The 8,228-nt window shown below is 41.6% G+C and overlaps 1 pseudogene; it reads left to right on the top strand.

Annotated features, from left to right (window-relative positions):
• The first annotated feature begins 6,166 nt into the window (after positions 1–6,166).
• Positions 6,167–7,795, top strand: LOC116556054 (annotated as a pseudogene).
• The last annotated feature ends 433 nt before the right edge of the window (positions 7,796–8,228 follow it).

Genomic DNA, 8,228 nt, shown 5'->3' with positions numbered 1-8,228 from the left:
TTTTTTTTTTTTTTTTTTTTTTTTTTTTCTGAGACAGTCTCAGTCTGCCTCCCAGGCTAGAGTGTAGTTGCACGATCATGGCTCACTGCAACCTCCACCTCCCAGGGTCAAGTGATACTCCCACCTCAGCCTGCCTAGTAGCTGGGATTACAGGTGTGTGCAATCACATCCAGCTAAATCTTGTATTTTTCATAGAGACGGGGTCTCATCATGTTGCCCAGGCTTGTTTCCAACTCTTGGGTTCAAGCGATCCCTCTGCCTCAGCATCCTAAAGTGCTGGGATTAGGCATGAGCCACCCTGCCCACCAGAACATTGTTATTATTGAAGTTATACCCATACAAGAAAAATGTGGCATAGGAATGCTGTGTGGGGGAAGCTGGGGATAAAATTGAACTAAATCCTTTCATAATAGAAAGTTAATAGTTAATGCCTAAAATGGTAATAGTGAGAAGTAGAAATGCATAGCTTTTATATAGATTTAAGTCAGTTACAACCACAGGAATAAATCAAGAGAATTAAGAAGGAATTAGACAATGCTGGAGGCTAGTTGGGGGAGGAAAGGTACTGTTCTTTTTAATAAAAGCTTTCTGGGGGGAATTCTGTCTTTATCTTATGTGTATGATTAATTTCAATAAAAAGAGAAAAGTATGTTCTAAATAGGTAATAATAGTTTTAATTTGTTACTTTTAATAGTAAAATTATGTTTTAAATAACACATACATATACATATATGGATATATAGAGAGAGCTTATCTATGTATCAATTTAAAAACTGCTTCTTTAATTAAATACAAGGATGAGTCTGGTCAGGGCTGGGAGAGGGGCACCACCCACAGAAAGCACAAATCCCTCCCCAACACTTCACCATATAATTTTTAAACGGATAGTGATGAGTATCGAACTGTTATTTTATTTAAATTCCTTTGGATATATGGAAAATGTACTATTATATTTTAAAATGCTGTATTAGGGTTATCTAGAGAGACAGAACTAATATGATAGATGTATATATAAAGGGGAATTTATTAAGGAGTATTAACTCATACAATCACAAGGTCCCACAATAGGCCATCTGCAAGCTGAAGAGCAAGGAAACCAGTTCAACCCCCAAAGCTGAAGAACTTGGAGACCTATGTTCAAGTCAAGGAAGCATCCAGCACCACGGGAGAAAGATATATGCTGGGAGGCTAAGCCAGTCTAATCTTTCCACGTACTTCTGCCTGCTTTTATTCGGGTTGCGCTGGCAGCTGATTAGATTGTGCCCATCCAAGTCCACTGCCTCTCCTAGTCCACTGACTTAAATGTTAATCTCCTTTGGCAGCACTCCCACAGACACAGCCAGGAACAATACTTTGCCTCCTTCAAACCAATCAAGCTAACACTCAATATTAACCATCACAAATGTCAATATTTAAGATGCACTAGAAATAATATCCTTTGTTATAATATACAAAAATTATGTCTTATCTTGAACAATTTTAAATGTCAACTTAAACTGTTTAATGGGATTCATAATTTTTGAAATTATTTTAGGAAGTCTGAGACCAAGCATTTCATAGCAAACACCTGTCAAAAATAAACTTTTCCGTAGTTCAGTTTAATAGGTGGACTCATACTCCCCTCTGGTGGTTAAAATGGTCAAAAACACATGAGAATCCAATTTGGACCTGTGGCATTTTGGAAACACGGAATTTCATTTCCTTTTGTTGCATTAAACAAACAGCAAAGTTTTGTGAAATCTGAATATAGTAAAAGGATTTTGAAAACTAGGATTTGAGAACAAAATGGACCATAGAAAAACAATTTGTCTGCCTTTAATAATTGTGATTTTGTGTGAACCAAGCAAGATTTTTGCTTTCCAGAGAAATCCAAACAATACAATGTCTGTATCATATTCAGAGATTCAATGCAGACATTCAGTTAACTGAATGTACCTATAGGTTCATTGCATTTTCTGTGTAACTATGGAGGTTTGCTTTTGTATAAGTGTCCCCATAGCATCTTTTCTCCTTACCCATCACTGTCCCCAGGGACTCCATGGTCTGACACTGGCAGTAACAAGAAGGCACATTATGGAGAAAGCACAGCTTAGTAGTATGATCGGGGGGTGATGAAATTTGAGAAAGACTATATATCTGAATTTTATCCCCACTTATCACTAGCTGTGATCTTGGAAGAATTAAGTTCTTTAGGCCAATTTCCACAACAATAAAATGGTTAAAATTCAGGGATGTGTGCTGCCTCTGCCACTGTGTGCCCCCATTGAGGCAGGCACCCCAGCACCCTCTAGCACCCTGCTACAGCTGGATGGAGCATACACTCCACAGTGCTGCTGCTGGCACATGCAAATGAGAATAAATCATGCTGCCATTGCACTGTGAAATGCTTTGGCTGACATCACCCATTGGAGTGTAGTGGCCACCCCTCCCCCAGCAGAGTGGATTTCTAACCTTGAGGAGTGAGAGAACACCTTGGGGCTCAACACAAGTCCCCCTCAGTTAGAGCATGCAGTCTAGGAGTTGGGAGCTGAGCATTGGCCTCCTAAAGTCTTCCAGAAATGAAACCAGTCAGCTGAATCCACCTTATATCACAATCAAACCCTCCAGGTCATCAAACAGGGTAAACGAGAAAAAATCCAAAGGTTAATAACTTACAAGATTGAAGGAATATTCACCTACAAAGGTGAAAAAGAACTAACACAAGAACTCTGACAACTCAAAAGGTCAGAGTGCCTTCTTTCCTCTAAATGACCATACCGCCTCTCCAGCAAGGGTTCTGAACCAGGCTGAGATGGCTAAAGTGACAGAAACAGAATTCAGAATATGGATAAGAACAGAAATCATTGAGATGTAGGAATGCATCCTTAGCTTCCAATCCAAGGAAGATAAGAATCACAGTAAAAACAACACAGGAGCTGACAAACAAAATAGCCAGTATAGAAAAAAAACATAACTAACCTGATAGAGATGAAAAATGCACTACAAGAATTTTTTAATGCAATCACAAGTATTAATAGTAGAACAGACCAAGGAAGAACCTCAGAGCTTGAAGACTTATCTTTCTGAAATAAGACAGGCAGACAAGAATACAGAAAAAAGAATGAAAAGAAAACAACAAAACCTTTGAGAAATATGGGACTATATTAAGAGACCAAATCTATGAATTACAGGTGTACTTGACAGAGATGGGGAGAATGGAACCAATTTGGGAAACATACAACAGGACATTATCCATGAAAACTTCCCAGCCTAGCAGAAAGGCCAACATTCAAATTCAGGAAATGAAGAGAATCCCAGTAAGATCATTCACAAGAAGATTAGCCCCAAGATACATAACCATCAGATTTTCCAAGGTTGAAATGAAAGAAAAAATGTTAAAGGCAGCTAGAGAGAAAGGTTAGGTCACCCACAAAGGGAAGACCACTATACTAGCAGTGGACCTCTCAGCAGAAACCCTATAAGCCAGAAGAGATTGGAGACCAATATTCAACATTCTTAAAGAAAAGATATTTCAACCCAAAATTTCATATTCAGCCAAATTAAGCTTCATAAGCAGAGAAGAAATAACATTGCTTTCAGACAAGCAAAAGCTGAGGATTTGTTACCACCAGACCTGCCTTACAAGAGACCCTGAAGGAAGCGCTAAATATGGAAAGAAAAGATCATTATCAGCTACTACAAAAACACACATAAGTATGTTATAGACCAGTGACACTATAAAATAACCATATAAACAAGTCTGCAAAATAACCAGCTAACATCATGATGACGGATAAAATCCACACATATCAGTACTAACCCTGAATGTAAATGAGCTAAATGCCCCCAATTAAAAGGCACAGAGTGCAATCTGGATTTAAAAAAACAACAACAAAAACCATTGGTATGCTGTCTTCTAGAGACCCATCTCACATGCAATGACATTTACAGGCTCAAAATAAAGCAATGGAGAAAAATCTACCAAACAAATGAAAAACAGAAACAAGCAGGGGTTGCAATCCTAACTGCTAACAAAACAGACTTTAAGCCGACAAGATCAAAAAAGAAAAAGGAGGGCATTACATAATGGTAAGGGTTCAATTCAACAAGATCTATCTTAAATAGATAGATATATATAATATATATATTATATAAATATATATATTATATATAATAATATATAATATAATATATATATATGAGCACCCAGATTTATAAAGCATGTTTTTAGAGACCTTCAAAGAGACTTAGACTTTCAAACAATAACAGTGGGAGACTTTAACACCCTATGACAGTATTAGATCACTGAGGCAGAAAATTAACAAAGATATTCAGGAACTGAACTTAGCATTGGATCAAATGGACCTGATAGACACTTACAGGACATGTGCAAGGATATTAATCTAAGGGTTGTTTGTAATAATAGGACATTAGCTAAACTAGAAAGCTAAATGGAGAAACAAAAAAATGGGGAGATTTATGAAACGAAGGTAAACATTTAAAACCAAAACACCACTGTTGCAAATTATTAGAAATAGCATGGGGCAAAACGACCAAAGCTGAAAATCAAATCACTGGCCTACAGAGAAAGACATAAGACAATCACAGCAGATGTACAATAAGAAAAACAGATTGAGGCTAGGCACAGTGACTCACACCTGTAATCCCAGCACTTTGGGAGGTTGAGGTGGGTGGATCACCTGAGGTCAGGAGTTTGAGAACAGCCTAACCAACATGGAGAAACCCCATCTCTACTAAAAATACAAAAATTACCCAGGCATCGTGGCATACACCTGTAGTCCAAGCTACTCAGGAGGCTGAGGCGGAAGAATCACTTGAACACGGGAGATGGAAGTTGCAGTGAGCCAAGATTGCACCATTGTACTCCAGCCTGTGACAGAGTAAGACTCCATCTCAAAATAAAAAAGAAGAAAAGAAAAAGTAAAATAGGTAGAATAAATTATATAGAAGATTGTAGAAAAAAAGGACAATGAAAGAAAATATATTCATAGATATTATTTTCTTAAAATAATTTTCATAAATGGAAGAAATAATGCAATCTACAATACGAAAAAGTATACAGTTTATCAACATAAACACATATTCTGGTTAAGTTACAGAAATTAAGAACAAAAAATTCTTCATGTTTCCATACAAAACAAATCACTAACTACATGATGAAAAAGATAGGCTAACAGAAGATGTCGCAATAGCTACATAAGGCTGAGGGAAAGAAAGTTTGACCTCTGGGCATGATATTCAGTCAAGTGGATACACAGATGACAGGCAGGCCTCACTGAACTGGGAGAACAGTGAAGTCTCTGCACAATCTATTGAATGACAGAACTGACTCAACCTAGAGATTAAAGTAGAAATCTTGGGTGGCAGCACAGAGGCCTGGGCCTGGGCCTGGCAGTGGCCCTCTATGGTGCATGTGTTTGAGTAAGCCCCAGTGCCACAGGGGCCCCGGGTGGCAGCTGAGCAGGAGCGGTGCAGGAGCTGGGCTAGCCTGGAAACCCTGCTGCTGGCACCCCTAAAGACAGAGGCACGCGGTGGACAAGGTGGGACTCTAGCATGCCTGGAGACGGTGCCAAAGCTGCAGGGCTTCCAGTTCTGGAGCTGCACCCTGTTGTTAGATATAGTGAACCCCAAGTTTCTCTTCAGAGAATCAGTATATCCATACGTTCAGCTCTCTTATTCTTTAGTTCTCTATTTTAAAGTTTAACTTCCTAGTAGTTTCAGTAAACAACATTTTCCACCAGTTCTAATCAGCAGTTCACATCTGTTCCCATCCCCTGCCCCAACCTGACTCATCCCAGTCACCTGCTCTGGTCACCTGTTTTGACCCCAGCTTACCTGCTATGACCTGCCTGTAACCACCCTTCCTGCCAAACTACCCACCCCACCACTCCTGCTCATAAACCTGCTCCATTTAAAACAGCCAATCGAAATTAGACTAGACTGTACAGTCTAACCCTAGACAAAAGGGGAACAACACAGCAGTAGGGGTGACCTCCCTCAGGCATAAGTACCCTTTCCCCTCCTTGTCCAGGTGTGCGATAGCCATTGTTCCATCTGTGAGCCGCACCCTTCCATAGAAGAAAATTGTCTTGCCGAGGAAATTCATACTCCAGTGCTACTTTTTTTGCAGCATTGAAAATTCTACTTACAGCGCTGTGTCGGGGCCATGCCAGGTGGTGGCCCCCATGGTGACCAGAGCCAGCTGGCCTGGAGGCTGCTGAGCTGCCACATGGGGCACAGCTGTCCTACACGCCCACACTGCACACCCAGGTCTTTGTTCACAATGCCAACTACCAAAAGGAAAACCTGTACTGTGAGATGTACCGTGAGGACCATCCCCTCATCATGCAGTTCTGTGCCAAGGACCCAGAGGTGTTTGTTCAGGCAGTTCTCCTGGCTCAGGATTACTGTGAGGCCATCAGTCTAAACTTGGGCTGCCTACAGGTGATAGCCAAGAGAGGTCACTACCACACCTTCCTGCCAAACGAGTCGACCTGTTCCAAAGAATGACTGTGCTGGCTCACGAGAAACTCTCTTTTCCCATCACGTGCAAAATCCATGTCTTCCCAGAGATTGGCAAGACCATGAGGTACGTCCAGATTCTGGAGAAGGCTAGCTGCCAGTTGCTTGGAGCGCAAGGGGACCCTGCTGGGCGCAGCGTCCTAGGAGTACATCAAGGCCATGGGGAAGACTGTGGCCATCCTTGTGTCTGCCAACAGAAACATCCAGTGACTGCCGAATGTGGAGCGCTGCATTTGAGACACGGGCTTACAGGACGTCCTGAGAGCAGAGGGTAACCCGTACAACCTCCCCCTATTTGAGGGCGGGAGCCCTGCGTGTGGCAGCTGGCCAGGGAGTACCTGGACATCGAGCGGGAGCACCCCTGCCCGCTGTCCTACGTCGGGGCCGACCTCTTCAAGGTGTGGCACCACGGCCGCAGGCGCGTCAGCAGCTGCAAGAGGAGCTGGCCAGGGTGAAGACCCTGGAGGGCACCGCTGCTGTGAGCCAGGAATCGAAGCTCCAGTGTTAGGAGGAGATATCCAGGCAGGAGGGAGCAAAGGCCACCGCCGACTTGCACTTACTAGACCTGCCAGCCCTACATCCGCCGAGGCCCAGGTTGGTGAGCAAGGTGGGTGCGCCCAGCAAGCTGGCCCTGGAAGGGAAGGAGTACAGAACCGATGTCCTGTCCAAGAACAAGCAGAAGCAGCTGAGGAGCCCCCACAAGACGTTCGACCCCTCTCTGGAACCAGAATATGCGAATTCTGACCAGTGTGGAAGCCCAAAGGGCAACAGGTGTGTGTTCAGCCACAGCTGCTGCAAAAAAACGATCCTCCAAAGAGACTGTGGACTGCCTGAGCCGTGGACTGCTTTTTTAAACCACACTGGAGAAGTCTCTGGCCTGACCTGTAGGAACCTCACCTGACAGGACCTGGAACACGAGGTGGCTTCTCCCAGGTCACGGGCAGTGCCTTGGCCTGAAGGCCCAAGACCGTCCACCCCTCAGGACTGCTGCTGGAGCCTGGATAGTCCTATTTGAGGAAATACCTTTTATTTGGGGAATCTCCCACTACTTAACACGGAAAGATGCGATCATGTCCTCTCCCCAGCCCACTCTGGGGGCTTGGAAATGGCAGCAGGGAGCAGGCCCCAGGCTGGATTCACCTTGTTCTCCCAATGCGTGTGTTCAAAAGTAAAAAAAATATTTCAAAGATAAAAAATATAAAAAGAAATCTTGATAAAATGACTGCAAATGAATATTAAATGTACATGTAGAAATAAATTAACCAATGTAGACATTTTGATTGTGGAATACAATGTATGTGTTGCAAAACTTGACAGATTAACAATATAAGCTAGTTAATAAAATATCAGAAGGGAAAATATGGGAGGGGGACAGAGAGAAGTGTACCAAATGTTTTATATTTCATAATGAAGAGTTATTAGAAACTACATGAATTTTGTAAATCAAGAAAGATTTAAGAGGTATAATATTAAAATTTATAAAAATATCCAAAACAAGAACTAAAAACAGACTTTTCAGATTATCAGAAAAAGATACACAGAAAGAGCAAATCAAAGATAATATATAAAGTAAAAGAGAATATAAAGCACTATATATTTTAAAAAATAAGATGAAAGAACACTAAACATAAATATATCTGTCCTTTGTAAACATAAGTGGAATAAACGCATTTTTTTAATTCACAATTGAAATTCCAAAAAAGCTG

The sequence above is a fragment of the Sapajus apella genome, unplaced genomic scaffold (assembly GCF_009761245.1).
Source record: "Sapajus apella isolate SASKATOON/1434 unplaced genomic scaffold, GSC_monkey_1.0 scaffold1, whole genome shotgun sequence".
Taxonomy (NCBI): Eukaryota; Metazoa; Chordata; class Mammalia; order Primates; family Cebidae; genus Sapajus; species Sapajus apella.
Note: the sequence above shows the minus strand (reverse complement) of the source record. Positions and strands in the feature narration are given on the sequence as shown.